We start from the raw sequence: 16011 nt of genomic DNA on the forward strand, positions 1-16011 counted from the left end.
TCACGCCCCCTACTCCTAGGCGCAGAGGTCGGTCCGGGGCTTTAAGCTTTCCCCCGTGAAACCTGGGTGACATCCCCGACAGTTCCGGATCCGTCATGGAGTAGGTAGGCCTGGTCCGGGTGTTCTCCTTACACATATACGATGGTGACTGAATCATATCACCATACTGACCACTAACAAAAACCACTGTAACTAATACGAATACTACCCCCATATAGTGGCAGATAGCAGTTATACGCAAGAACGCTGCAGACCATATATGTGTATACCATATATTATATTCTCAAAGTAAGGTAATTCATCTTCAGCTATTCTTCCTGCCATAATTCGTGTCTGCAGAATGTGAAAACAGAGACATCTATGGCTGATCACTTCTATAGCTCCCTCCCCGCTTTCCCCCTGCTTTCCCCCCCCCACTTCTACATAAGCTCCATAGAGCTCTACAGAATACCAGTAGCTCATTTTTCCTTCAAAATAACAGTATCATCAAAAGTAAATCGCCATAAATTAAAAACCGCCCCCATACATTAAATAACATTGCCCATTGTGCCCCCATACATCATACATTTCAGAAACTAAGCTGAAACTCTCCAAAAACCTGGAATTTCTGCCCAGTCTCTGCTCCGAAAACTGAATAAAACGACACCATGTGCAGATAGCCAGGAAGCAGAAACTCAAGTCTTTGAGTTTTGAGGAGGATCAGCAGAGCTTCCGCTCAATTTCTTCTCCAAAAAGTTTGTGCTCATAGCCATAAAAATCTGTGGCATCTCTGCAAGGTAATGAACCAGGTAAAATTTTGCAAATCCACAGTGTATCTTTTTGCAAAGTAGATTTTGTTTTTTTGCTAACGGTGGCCGTTTTTGGGTAAACGTTTTTCCACATGTAATGTACTGTTAAGGCCCCGTCACACACTGCGAGATCGCTGATTTTGTGATGCATCAGCGATCTCACCAGCGACATCGCTGTGTGTGGCACGCATCAGCGACTGCCACCCCCGCCGGGTATCGCTGATCGTGCAGGAATGTCCTGGGCCGTTTTTTGATCGTTGGTCTCCCGCTGGCCAGCGTGCATTGCTGCGCGAGCTCCCAGCGCTGTAAGCAGACGCTGGGAGCTGGTATCCAAGGTAAATATCGGGTAACTAAGAACGCACGTCGCTTAGTTACCCGCTGTGTACCTTGGATACCTGGGTGCTCGCGGTGGGAGCTGGTATCCAAGGTACACAGTGGGTAACTAAGTGCCACGCACGCTTAGTTACCCGATATTTACCTTAGATACCAGCGTCCTCGCTGGTCCTGATCGCTGGTGAAATCTGCCTGTTTGGCAGCTCACCAGCGATCATGTAGCGAGAAACCAGCGATCCTGACAAGGTCATATCGTTGTCGGGATCGCTGGTGCATCGTTATGTGTGATGGGGCCTTAAGTTACTCCCAATTTACAGTGTGGAATTCTTCCTACCCATCCTAGGAAATTAAAAGGGTATTCTCGTGATACTAGTCACTACTCATGGACAAGCCTTGAGGCTGGATGGCCAAGACGTCCAAGGTCAAAAGCCAGGAGGGTACATTATAGACAGAAGGGGGAGACAAAGGCATAGTCAGGTAACAGTCCGAGGTCAAAATTCCAAGAAGGTACCGGATCACGTCAAAAGGGCTAGGCAAGTGGACGGTCAAGGAAAATCCAAGGTCTAGCAGCAACGATCAGAATCCCTGCAGCTGTCGAATAGTAGTGTGGTGCCCCCGGGAGTATGGTCGCCACAGTGGCATTGCCTTCCTCCTAGGGAGTGTGATGTCATGCTTGGAAGCAATAAATGATCTCTCTAGCAGTTAACCACAACACAGTTTCCATTCCAGGTCAGCAGAGAGAGCTCTGAACCAAAACTGGGGGAGGAGCTACTCTCTGGGGGGCCAGGAAGGGAAACATGGGGAGTTCGTGTGAGAAGGCAACGTGTTTGGACATGGAGAAGAAGAGCTGGGAGATTGAGCAGAGAGTTCAGGCTCATTCCCAACTATAGCGCATGATCTGGAGCCCGGTCTCCAAGGCTGTACGGACACTGATGGTCCTGCAACAGAAACCGGAGGAATAGGAAGCTGTAAATGCTCTATTCCCACATAAGACTCGGAGGCACCACAGCGACGTGTGAGCCAGGGAAGGAAGGTTACCACTGTCTGCCATATGAGGGAGTTCTAAAGAGAATAATCAAGTGGAACTTCAATGTAACACAGTACTGCAAGTACCTAAAAATAAGCGCTAGGAAGGAGACTACACTACCCATCTGCATAGAGAGATTCCTAAATTGCTTCCAAGCTAGCCAGCTCCTGTGCCATCTGTACTCTGGACCCTGGACTGCATTTGCCAAGCAAAGTAAAGGTAAAGAAACTGCACCCTGTTGTGTCCTTGCCTCCTTCCTGCAACACCCTCAGCAGTGCTACATCTCTGTGCCTGACACTGCACCATCCACGTCTCTCCCCTATCACTTCATCTACACTGCCCTGGGACTACTGCCCTACCTGTGGAGGGCCACAACATCATTGCTGCACCACCCCATCTGTCCCAGAGGATCTGTCTGCAGTGTCGGCTTAACATCTTCATTGCCGAACACCACAGGTGGCGTCACGAATCATTCACTAATAAACTTTATTCCATCACTTAACCCCTTTTACATGGGCACCCAGGGCCACGGACCGGGTCACCGCTGCTGAGACATTCCCCTGTGAGAGACCGGCCCGGTATCAAGTACCCCACAGCCCTGGGAGGGCAACCCAGTAGCGAGACATGCCGTCATGGGGACTCGAACATATTATTCGAGCATGCTGATGACACTCGGTTAGCACATGAGCATGCTCAGATAACACCTTATCCCAGCACGTTCACTCATCACTAATTATTAGTACTAGCAGTTAGGTTTAGGCAATCTTAAACTCTAGGGTACCCACAATAAATACAGTGCATCATCTACCTGTCATCTCCTGGATAAGGCTGTGTGCACACGCTGCGGATTTTGCTGCGGTTCCGCAGCGGTTTTGGCCGCTGCGGACCCGCAGCAGTTTTTGCTGCGGTGTACAGTACCATGATTCCCTATGGGAATCAAAAACCGCAGTGCAGACGGTGCGGAATTTTCCGCGCGGATTATCTGCGGTTTTCAATCCGCAGAAAGAATTGACATGTCAATTCTTTCTGCGGATTCTCCTGCGGTTTGCCATCTCCTCCATTGAGGAGATGAAAAACCGCAGGGCAAAACCGCAGAACAATCCGCAGGTAAAACCGCAGGTCTTTTGACCTGCGGTTTCACCTGCGGATTTTACAAAATCCACGCGGATGAATCCGCACAATCCGCAGCGTGTGCACACAGCCAAAAGCCATTTATAAAACATACAAATGAGGCAAGTAGCACAGAATAGTACAGTTACTGTATGATTCAGCCTAATGTGAGAAAACAAGGAGGAAAGTGCCTATAGGTAACCATTCCCACTTTGTTCCCTTTCCCGTTGTGGATAATGGATTTCGTCTTTAGGGTGTTCATTAAATGTAATAAATGACTAAATGTCAGCCCATTGTAACATATACAATGGAAAGCAAACTGCGGCGCATTCTCTTGAAAGTGTAGAGCGTGACACGTCTGCCTGACATCAGGTATAAATGCCTCTGATTGACACCTTACATCACTGGTATTTAATATGGATCAGGTATTTCTCTCCCCGGAGTTTTCGTCAGGATCAGCCTTTTACATTTAACAGTAAAAAAAAATAATAGTGTGCCACAGTGCCATGTCCAGACGTAATTGTTCTACACAGCAGATTATGACTGGCGAGTACCCCTTTGGAATGGATAGTTGTCTGATCTCTACGTTTACCACTGATTGTTTTTTTTTGTCTAGCATAAAACTATCCATTGGGGTGTTATGGTGTCTCAAGATGCACAAAGGAGAGAAATGTTGAAGACAAGGCCCCTCCGAATCAATAGCCACATCAACCTTTACTGATAACGCGTTTTCGGAGTCTACAACTATATTCTTTGGGTGTTATTGTGTCAGCCAGTTAAAGGAGTTGTTGACTGTAGATAATCCATGTCAAAGGCCCAATTAGGGAATAAGGCCATCATGCAGGGTGGTTCCCCTGAGAGTCTCAATTCACATGTTTCACAGACCAGGGAAAGGCATTTGGGGAATGGAGGAGAGGTGAGTAATTTTTTTATTAGTCAGTATTTGAAGAGGGCTGTGGGGGCCACTATATTGGCCATCATACTATGTGGGAGGGAGTCATACTGTCTATGGGAGCAGTCATACAGTCTGTCTGTCATTGAGGGGCATCATACTGTGTGCGGCGTCTATGGGCCATCATACTGTGTGTGGGGACTGTGGGGCCATCATACTGTGTGTGGGGACTGTGGGGCCATCATACGTTGCTAGGGACATGTGGTCATCATAGTGTAAGTGTGTGTGTGTTTTGAGGGTACAGTGTCTGTATCATACTGTGTGTATGGGGGGGCATCATACTTTATGGGAGCCATAAAACAGGTATTGCAGTGGGTGAGAACACTAAGGGGGGAAATGACTGCGTAAGTATCTAATGGGTAACGTTTCTCCTTGTGGAGAGTGACATGTCAGGCATGGCATATTAGGGTTTGGCTTTTATCCTAAGTCATATGGCAAGGCTAGTTAAAAAGTCAATATTAACTTTTAGGCTACGTTCCCAGGATGAGTTTTTGTTGCAGCATCAAAAACGCAGTATCTTACAGTTCCAACAATGTGGATGGGATTTGTAGAAATCTCCTGCCCACTGTGCTTCTTTTTAATGCTGCGTAAACTCATCTGCGGTGTGTTTCAAATCCACAATATGTCCATTTCTCTTGCGGGTATGCAGAATTTTCTGTGTGGATTTTCCCCATAGACTTGCATTAGGTGCGGAAAATCTGCAGACAAAAACTGCACGTATTTTTAGCGTGTTTCTGCGTCAGAAACACGTCTAAAAAGCATGTAAACAGCACCTAAGCATGTCAATAAAGATTTGTGAAAGCATAAAAAACAGGAGGTATCATAAACAAAGCAGCTTTAAAGCATGACATACCAAACAGAGACAAAAACGTGATAAAAAATGTATGTTAAAAAAAAACAATGAAAAAAACGCAAGTAACTTAATTTAAATTTAAGGTACAGAAATTCTCTAACATTAAAAATGCACCAAATCTCATCAGGAGAACGTAGCCTGATTATGTGCCTGTTTTTAACATCCGTTTTGTGACACTTTGGTTTTTAGGTGGCACTAGAGTTCATGTCAACAAGAAAAGTGAGCAAATGTTTGAAAATCAGAAGGGAGAGAAATAAGCAAAATGATACTGGATTGTATATACTGTGTGATATTTAAAAAAAAAAAAAAAAAAGACAGAAACATAATGATTAAATACCCTGCCGTAAATAAATAGCATAGTGCATGAAAATGATATACGGTACTTAGTTAACATATTTTTTGACAAAAAAAAAATGTGAAAGCCATCCTACCACTTCACGGTGACCGTAATTGGGACAGCACTAACTCTAATATTGATAACCTTACCATTTGTCAGGTGACATGCATGTGGATAAGGTCTGAGAAGGACTGGGCCCAACAAGTGGCCACACAGCCATGGGAGACCACATCAATATAATGTCCAGCTCAAAGGAAAGGCAGGCCACACCTTTATATGCACATGGTGCAAACAGACAGAAAAAAACCCAAAGGTATGATCTGGGATATAAACTGGTGTGTATGCATTGATGTGGTCTCCCATGCCTGTCACTTAAGCCAGTTTCACATTTGCGCTTTTGAGCGCAGCGACGGCCTGCGCACGGCCACCGCTAAGTCCCGCCCCCTGCCACGCCTCCGACGGTACTCCGCCTACCGGCGCATGACGCTGTATGCGTTCCCTATCTTTATCACTGGGGGCGCAGGCCGTGCGCAGTATGCGTTTGACGCAGCATGCGCCTTTTTGATGGTGCGCCGAGCGCAACCAAACTGCAGCAGGTTGCGTTTTGCGCAGGTCGGCGCACCATCAAAAGGACGCATGCGCCGCCAAACGCATACTGCGCACGGCCTGCGCCCCCAGTGATAAAGATAGGGGACGCAGGAGGCATGCAGTGTCATGCGCTGGTAGGCCGAGCTACCAGCTGAGGCGCGACAGGGGGCGGGGCTTAGCGGCGGCCGTGCGCAGGCCGTCGCTGCACTCAAAAGCGCAAATGTGAAACTAGCCTTAACAAACAGGTGAATTTGTCATGGATTTTGCCTCATGCAGTGCATAGGGTTATATCCACAGGGAAAATCTACAGCGCAAGTTGACATGCTGCAGGTCTGAGGTAAGTTCATAGGTTGAGCATTTGGTGTAAACTTTCTTTACAGATTTGCTTGGAGAAAATCCACAGTGTAATACAGGAACAGTTGAGTGGATAAGATCGTAACACATCTCAGCGATACGTTTCTGAAAATTTCGGTGCATGACTTGACATGAGATATGGCGTTTCAGTTTTTGGTGTGGAATTCAGTGTAGATTTCACCCTATGTCACGGAAATGGTAAAGTCTGCAGCAAAATGTGCATCTAACAAATACGCAATGTATGAACTTAGCCTTGGTCGGTTTCCAAATGGATTTTTTTTTTTACATATCAAGCTCATGAAATTTTGGTGAAATTTTACCTACAATGCTACCACTGTAGCAAGCTAGGGATTTTCCACATAGCAAATTTGCCAGAGCAAAAGGCACTCTTCAGGAGCTGCTCTCTACTTCCCAGGACTATTTTATTCTTTTTTTTTTTTTTTTTATTATTATGGGTTTAAAGGGAACCTTTCACCAGGTTTGGCCGATACAAGTTACGGCCACCGCCTTTCAGGGCTAATCTACAGCATTCTATAATGCTGTAGATAAGCCCCCAATCTGACCTGAAAGATAAGAAAAATAAGTTTTATTTTACTCACCCAGGGGGGTGGTCCGTTCCAATGAATGTCGCAGGTCTTTGTCCGGCGCCTCCCATCTTCTTGCAATGCCGTCCTCCTGATTGCTTCATGGCTCCCCGGCATCGCGCTCCTGCATAGGTGTACTTATCTTCCCTGTTGAGGGCAGAGCAAAGTACTGCAGTGCGCAGGCGTTGGGCCTCTCTGACCTTTCCTAGCGCCTGCGCACTGCAGTACTTTGCTCTGCCCTCAACAGGGCAGATAAGTACGCCTGCGCAGGAGCGCAATGCCGGGGAGCCATGAAGCAATCAGGAGGACGGCATTGCATGAAGATGGGAGGTGCCGGACCCAGACCCGCGACATCCATCAAACTGGATCGCTCCCCGGATGAGTGTAATAAAACTTGTGTTTCTTTTGTTGCAGGTCGGATTATAGAATGCTGTAGATAAGCCCTGAATGATGGTGGCCGTAACTCATATCAGCCAAACCTGGTTGGTGGTTCCCTTAAAGAACTGACTGGTAGGTAGTTTTTATCTACCTGCTTGTTCTACCCTGCGCCAGCTCAGAGCGGTCACGGATAGCCCCTTTACTGGTGTGCTCCAGAAATGGAAACTACTTCAGGATATGTTTCTTTTTTTAGATAATTTTCTTCTCCAAAAAAATTTCCAGAAGCAGTTTAAGTTCACACTAGGTGTTTTTTCAGCGTTTTTTTTTTTTTGTGCAGCAAAACCTGATCTCTTGGCAGGAAAGAAGCTGCAGAAAAAAAGGCATCTTTCCCTTGGTTTTTCTTGCAGCATTTTGGATGTGTTTTGTTGTTTTGGCATGCTAGATTTGTCTCTTGTGCATGCTCATCTAGTTAAGGCCGGTTTCACATTTGCGCTTTATAGCGCAGCGACGGCCTGCGCACGGCCGCCGCTAACCCCCGCCCCCTCCCGGCTCCCTGCCCGCCCCATCCGGTCATCGCCGCCTACTAGCGCACATGGACGCTTGCGATCTGCGCACCCAATCTTTAGCATAGGGTGCGCAGATCGTGCGCTTGCAGGATTTTGCCGTGCACTGCGCACTTTTGAAGGTGCGCCCGTGTGCACCGAACGCAGCATGTTGCATTTCAGCGCGCACCTTCAAAAGTGCGCAGCGCACTGCAAAACCCTGCTAGCGCACGATATGCGCACCCTATGCTAAAGATAGGGTGCGCAGATCGCAAGCGTCCATGTGCGCTAGTAGGCGGCGATGACTGGAGGGGGCGGGGCTTAGCGGCAGCCGTGCGCAGGCCGTCGCTGCGCTATAAAGCGCAAATGTGAAACCAGCCTTAGCGCTGGAAAAAAAAGTCCTATTCCATAGAATCAGGAACGCAGCAAAACATGATGCCTGTGTTTTTGGGTGCGTTTTTTCATCAGCCATTCAAGTCGATGGGTTAAAAAAGCTGAAAAAAAACCAGCTGAAAATGACATGCTCAATTGTCCAAAAAAAAACACTCAAAGCAGAAAATCCTGATGACAAAAGAAACAAGGTGTGCGCAAGAGATTTCTAAAATCTCATAAGCTTCGCTGTTACTGCAAAACGCAGCTGAAAATTTGCATTAAAAAAATGCTTTGTGTGAACTTGGCCTTAGAAGAACCTTTTGGACAGCCCTAGTTTTGGGTTGATGACTATTTGATTCAAACAAGAGACATGCTTGGTGGAAAATAAAAAAAGTGCATTTTTCAAAACCGCTTCAGGAGGAGAAAATAAAACTATAAAAAAAACCTCCTTATATGAGCAGCAAAGTGAATTTCCCATAGAGCAGGGTTCCCCAACTCCAGTCCTCAAGACCCACCAACTGATCATGTTTTCAGGATTTCCCTTGTATGGCACAGGTGAAGCAATTATCACCTGAGCAATACTAAGGAAATCCTGAAAACATGACTTGTTGGTGGGCCTTGAGGACTGGAGTTGGGGAACACTGCCATAGAGAACTAAATAAGTTTTCAAAGAAGATTTTGGAGCCGATTTGTTCCAGAAAACTACATGTGAAAATGGCCTAATGCTTAACTACCATGGAAAAGTTTTTTTCTCCAATTTAGCCCCACACATCACATGATTCCTGCCTGTCCAGAGGAGAGGCGATCAGAGGCTCAGCTCACCTGTGTATAATAAGGTGTGTAACCTGCTGGAAAGTTGTCATTCATTCATTATTTTACCAGACCAAGAGAGGAGTAAACTGTAAATCTCCGAGCTAGAACAGTAAGTTTCCGCCAATTCCCAGTAGTGCTGTGTAATCCTATATCTCCTGTACGGGCTCATACTCGCGAAAATCCCATACGATTCTCTCGCATGAAAACCCGGCACTCGGACCGGAGCGTGCGTCTACATGTATTTCTATGCAGCCGCACGCTCCAGTCCGAGTGCCGGGTTTTCATGCGAGAGACTCGCACGAGAATCGTGCGAGTCTCTCGCAAGTGAGTATGAGGCCTACCAAGTACAAACCTCAGGGTGACACAAAAACTATAGAAGGCGAATTGCCATACTGTACCACCTGTGGATAGGACGGAGTGCTGCTGATACATAAGGTGTGCACTGGGATGGGTAACAGGATACGTGGTGTTAGTTTTGGCCCTTGTGATTTCAAATGCCAGGGCTGAATTTCAGCCGCAGTCCGTACTTGGTCTTAGCTATCTCAATCAGTTGTACTATAAGGCTGCGTTCACATGTTGCGTTTTTGCTGCTTTTTTTAATGCAAAATTTAAGCTGTGCTTTACAGTACCAGGAAAATCTGAGATTTCAGAAATCTCATGAACACAGTTTTTTGTTTTTTTGTTTCTCCTCCTGACTTACGGTATTTGGAAAACTGCAGCATGTCATTTATTTCAGCATGTTTTCACCCATAAAAAGTAACGAGAAAGTGCCAAAACCTTAAGGGAGTTGCATCATTATTTTTTTTTTTTTTTTGCACAAGAGATGCCAAAAACACAGCAAAACCTGTCTTGTTTTTGTAGCAGCTTTGACCAAATTGTGCCTGCACACAAAAAAAAAGCAGCAAAAACGTGAACATGGCCTAAGGCTGGTTTCACGCTAGCGTTTTTTTGCGCAGTGCATCGTGCGCGTCATGCGTACCTATGTTTAACATGGCCTGCGCATGGTCTTGCGTTTGCATGCGTTCGTATGCATTTTCGTGCACATGCGTTTTTCAGGGTGTGCGCCTAGGCGCGCCAGACGCAACCTGTTCATTTTTGGGTTCCCGAAAGGCGTAAAAAAAAATGCATGTGCACGCTTGCACATTGAATGCGACAAAATAACGCATTACAGAGTATGGGAACGCAGGTGTGCGCATGGACATGCGTTCGTCTGCGTTTTCGTGCGCATGCGTTTTTGGCGTAAAAATGTGTAGACACTGGTTTTAACCCCTAGAGAACGAATGCGCATAAAAAACGCAAATGCATGCAAAAACGGGGAAACAAGGAGTCATTATTGCGCACGATGCGCTGCGCCAAAAAACGCTAATGTGAAATTAGCCTAAGGCTATGTGCCCACACTAGCATTTTTAAATGCTCAGGAAAAGGATTCCCTTCCCAGAAAACGCACCTTTTTCCGCACGATTTTTGACTCGTTTTTGACGCGTTTTTTGACACGCGATTTCTGGGATCATTGGGGATGGCTAAAAACGCTCAGCAATGCGGGAATTAATGAGCATGCTGCGTTTTTAGCCGCTAAGCGATTCCTGAGCGGTTAAAAACGCATGCATTGGCACAAAAAGCCAAAAACGCATGCTAATTAACTAATTAATTTGATGCATCTTTTAAGCGTTTCTGCAGCGTCTGATCCAGCTCAAACGCTGCGGAAACGCTTAAAACGCATCGTGGGCACACAGCCTAAGGCTGACTTCCCAAAATGAGCACTTGGTGAATTTTTTGACGCTGCGTGTTTTTGTTGCATAAAAAATGCAGTGTCTAAGGCCGGGTACACGAGATCCGGATGTAGCAGTGCTTTGGATGCTGTTGAACGCATGTGATCAGTCACTGATCGAGTCTGGAAACCCGCGCTGCATGTCCGACTCTGTGGGTGAGCTGCAGGCATCTCTGAACGCATAGTGGGCATGACATTTCTTGCAATCCCATCCACTATGCTGTAACATCTTTCAGCTGCGGGTTTGACGCTACATAAGTGCACAGCGTCCAACCAGCAGCAACTCTGGATCATGGGCGCATACCCATTCTAGCCAAGTGGATGGATCTGGTGTCCACTGTGCTTCTTTATAATGATGCGTAATCTGACCTGCGGTGCTTCAGATCCTCAGCACGTCAATTTCTGTTGCAGGTATGCTCAGTTTTCTGTGCAGATTTTCCCATACACTTGCATTAAGTTCTGAAATTCCGCAGGTAAAAAAAAAACGCACATGTGTTTTTAGTGCATTTCTGCACCTAACTATGTCAGTAAAGTTTGGTTAAAGCAAAAAAACAGCAAGTATTAAAAACAAAGGCAGCTTCATTTACAGCACGATACAACAAAAAGAAACAAAAACCAAAGTGTCAAAAAAGCATGTTTAAAAAAAAAAAAAACACAATGAGGGTAAGTTCCCATGATGAGCTTTTGGTGAGTTTTTGATGTTGCAGATTTTTTGCACTTATCTAAATTAGGTTACTTGTGTGTTTGTTTTTTTTTTTTTTTTTTTTTTTTTGTTTTTGTTTTTTTTTATTGCATTTTTTACTCCGAATTTTTTTGTCTGTTTGTGTCATGGTTTAAATAAAGCTACTTTGTTTTTGATACTTCTTGGTTCTTTGCTTTGACAAAGCTTTATTGCTATACTTAAATGCGGATTACATGTGTTTTCGAAGCAGAAACCCACTGAAAATGCATGTGTGTTTATTTGCTACAGATTTTCCGTATCTAATGTATGTCTATTGGGAAATTCTGCACAGAAAACTCATCGTACCCACCAGGGCCGGACTGGCCATCTGGCAAATGCCAAAAGAGCCTTTCAGGTTGTGGGCTGCCTTGTCTGCTACATTGTTAACAGAATTGGTGTCCTCAAGATGCCCATGCTGTTAACAGTTGTGGTGGAGCACAAAGTCACTGACTCTGTCACTTACCCCAGAAGGCCGCGGGCATCCCTTCTGTCTGTGGCCTGCTGGAGTCCAGCACCAAGCAAGGAATGTTGGCAGTGCAATGACATCACTGCACCATGCCAACAACATCCACTGCGAGAATGGATAGAGGAGGAAACAGATGCTGCGGAGGATGAGGAATCTCGATTAGGTGAGTATAGGGATTTTATTTCTTTATTTTGGGGGGGATCTGGGGTACCATCACAATATATAGGATCCTGTGAGTTGGACCATATTATATAAGGAGATGTGGGTTGGGCCACCATACTATATAGCGTATTGTTGGGGGGACCATCATACTGCATAGAGGGATGTTGGGGGGGAACATCAAACTATATGGGAGGAGCTGTTGGGGGTAACATCATCATAATATATAATGAACTGAGTGGTAGACGATCATACTATATTGGAGCAGTGAGGTGTACCATCATAATATATTATGAACTGTGGGGTAGACCATCATACTATATGGGGGTGTTGGGGGAACCATCATACTGTATAAGGGGCTGTTTGGAGGAACATCATACTATATGGGAGGAGCTGTTTTGGGTAACATCATCATAATATATTATGAACTGTGGGGTAGACCATCATACTATATGGGGGTGTTGGGGGAACCATCATACTGTATAAGGGGCTGTTTGGAGGAACATCATACTATATGGGAGGAGCTGTTTTGGGTAACATCATCATAATATATTATGAACTGTGGGGTAGACCATCATACTATATGGGGGTGTTGAGGGACCATCATACTGTATAGGGGTCTGTTGGAGGTATAATCATACTATATGGGGGGATGTGTGGTGTACAATCATGCTATATAGGGGGCTGTGGGGACCGTCATACAGTATTTTGGCTACTTGGGATCTTCATAGTGTATGGGCAATCGTACTGTGTGGTGATGGCTGTGAGGACCATATTACTGTGTAAGGTGGTTGTGGTGAATGTTATACTGTATGGGGGCTGTAGGGTCATCATACTGTACGGGGCTTTGGTGGACATCACACTATATAGAGGCCTGTGGTGGAGTTAATACTGTGTGGGGTCTGTGGTGCCTCTCATACTGTATATTGGGGGCTGTTGTGGATACCATACTGTATGGGAGGCTTTGGTGACAATCTTACTGTGTGGGATGCTGTGGGGCATCATACTTTGTGGGTACATAATACTTTACAGGGGTCATGAAAGGGGTATCAAAGTGAGTTAATCCACTTACGGGCTTCAGTAGGGGCAAAATACATTTCCTTCTTTGTTTCTTACAATGTACAATACAAAATAATATTGTGGTACCGTGTTGGCCAGAAAAATAGATGTAAATACTTATATCCCCCCAAAAATTGAGAAAAGTATTCAAGGAGTGATACCTTTTATTGTCTAACCAGAGAAATTATATTTGCAAGCTTTCAAGGCTCAGAAGTCTCCTTCACCAGGCCTCCTAAGCCTTGAAAGCTTGCAAATATAATTTCTCTGGTTAGCCAATAAAGGTATCACTCCTTGAATACTTTTCTCAATATTTTTGGGGACATAAGTATTTACATCTTTGTTTCTTAAAGTGATGGGGGATGTGCTCTTCTTTGACTGTACTAGTAGAGAACCGTGTGCACTACTAAGGAAGGTGCCGTAGTAGAATCCCACACCATAAAGTAATAAAAATAAACTAGGCACTCAACTTAAAGATGTATTTTTTGTCTTTTAGTGTAGTCAAGGCAAAACATTTCGGCCGCATTTGGCCTTTTTCAGTTACAAACTATACAGGCGTGCCAGGGATTCGTGGGAATCCTATGGATATTTAGTGAGGCACGTCTCAGTATGGTCATTTTCACAAGAGTATGGGGCGTTAAAAGAGGAAAATCCCCAATGGTAAATAAGCCAGGGGACCTGGATGTGTGCACGTGTCTGGAGAAAGACACAGCATCCCTGCTCCGGAGCATTATTGCAATAAAGGCACTGAGGGTCATTATTATAAGGAGGCACAATAAGGGGATCGTTATTTTTAGGGGAAGCAAAGAGTCATTGTTATTATTAATATAAGAAAGCACAGGGGATAATTTTATTATTATAAGGAGGCACAGGGTCATTATTATGAGGTCAAGGCGGAGCATTATTAAAGGAGGCACAAGTTATGGGGTACATTATATTTCTATGTTTAGCATTGTACAGGAAATTAGCATAGGAGCTTCACAGAGTACATAGTTAATGTAGGAGGGGTCAGCTGCAGCTAAGAGAAGGAGAATTTCCTCATAGTGTTCAGACAGGCCACGGTGCCCAAACCGCCTGCTCGGGCTTTAGTGCCTAGGATTATAGCACGGGCTTTAGTGCCCAGAATCGTAGCAGTGACCATGCAACGTTATAAAAAGTGAAGAGCCCAGCCATCTGCAGTAACAGGCCAGGAAAGAAGCAAGACAGAACTACAGTGGGCTACAGCAGTGTAGTGCAGAAGGAAAGGCCAGGAGAGTACAGGGACACAGGAGACTCCTTGATGTGGCAACTTATCGCATGGGCTGGCACCCTCAGATCCAGGGTGAAACGGCTGAGGGAATCCCCATCCGCAGTGATTGAAAGCAGAGAGGATGCTGCGTAACCGTTAAAGGCGGTAGGTCCCCATAATGTACTGAAGGCCATAGGAAGTACCACAGGAGAATTATGACAGTACAGAAGGGCAGGTCACTCATCATGTGGCAACTGACTTTGGGAAAAGATGATCTGATGTTTGGGGTGAAACAGACAGAGGAATGTCTAACCGTGGCAGAGCTAATCACGGAGGACTCTGGGGACCCTTATGGTACGGTCCGACCAGGGAACGTGCTGTGTGACAGTGAGAGAAGTACAGGGAAAGAGGAAGAAATGTGTAATGTTGGACATGTGATTGATGCTGTGAAATACTTGGATGTGCTGAGAAATGAAAACAGTAAAGCTTTGTAGTTTCAAGTTGAAATGGACTGTCTCAATCCATGCAAAATCGTTTGCAGACAGCCTTCAGTGGCGCAGAAGAGATCCTGATCACGCTGGACCTGAAGTCACAGGTATGCTGACTAGTGGACATTATTTCCATGTGACGGGAGGCCAGGGCCTAGAAACCCTCATGTCCTCAGCCATTACTACAGCCCTGGCTCTCTCTCACACTGGTGATCATGTGTAGTGTGTAACTTGAACAGCATGAGCCCCAATTATTGCAAATCTTTAATGGCATTGGCCTTTTCATATAGGGGAGAAGGACTTCTGGGGCCCCTTAGGCTCCAGGGCCCTAGTACGACTGCAACCCTTGCACATACTGTAGTTACTCCCCTGATCATGTTACCGCAAGTATGAGATTTGCATACATGTGGTCACATGCTGACTAGACTGCACAGACTCCCTGAATACAAGTGAAATGAGCAAAGCCGAGTACAATTAATTGGAATGTGGCCGGAGGTATGGAAATCTCATACTTGTGGTCCCATGACGGCCGCTCCCAATGACGGCCTCGGAGAATTCTCACAGTGAATGCTATGAGGATTCAGAAGTTTGAAGCTACATAACTTTAACCTCAACCCCTTTATCGATCAGTATGGTGGTGGTATTAACACTGTATATGCTGGTAATATTTTGTGATGGTTTGTTGGTATTTGTAATATTGCAAAATTATCATTTTAATATTAGAATTATTTAATGAGATATATCAATATTATTGGTATTATTAGAAATATTTGTCTAGTAGTAAATCTTGATTTCCTATATTTTTCTTTGGGGGGGGGGGGGGGAGGGGGGGGTGTTCACCCACTCTGGGGAAAAAACAGCTTTACTTGCACTATATGTATGTTCTCCATATAAAATTAATAGAAAGCTTGTTCTAAGAATATTTTGAGGCATTTTGTTTGTGGATATTGGAGCACAATTTGTTGTAGGATTCATTATAAAAACAAGACCAAGAAAACCTAGTGTGAATATTCTCCAGGATATGCTCTTATTATATAGATATATCTATCTATATAAAAATGTGTATCAAGCCACACCCACTCCACATAGCCCCA

At 45.1% G+C, this 16011-nt stretch overlaps 1 protein-coding gene across 11 annotated transcripts in view; it reads left to right on the forward strand.

The window, feature by feature from the left end:
* Window positions 1–16011, forward strand: part of WNK2 (WNK lysine deficient protein kinase 2) — a 252051-nt gene that overhangs the window by 8503 nt on the left and 227537 nt on the right. For 6 of the 11 annotated variants that reach the window (XM_073574198.1, XM_073574209.1, XM_073574204.1 and 3 more), the window contains exon 1: window positions 8825–9054. The exons of 1 other annotated variant lie outside the window; for it this stretch is intronic. The gene's annotated coding sequence lies outside the window, so the exon portion shown is untranslated. Of the gene's footprint in view, window positions 1–7117; window positions 7257–7340; window positions 7437–8822; window positions 9141–16011 lie in introns of those variants that run through there. 4 more of the 11 variants (XM_073574200.1, XM_073574202.1, XM_073574210.1 and 1 more) reach the window with 4 other exon arrangements.

Source organism: Dendrobates tinctorius, unplaced genomic scaffold (assembly GCF_039654945.1).
Source record: "Dendrobates tinctorius isolate UK_male_01 unplaced genomic scaffold, ASM3965494v1 ptg000038l, whole genome shotgun sequence".
NCBI lineage: Eukaryota > Metazoa > Chordata > Amphibia > Anura > Dendrobatidae > Dendrobates > Dendrobates tinctorius.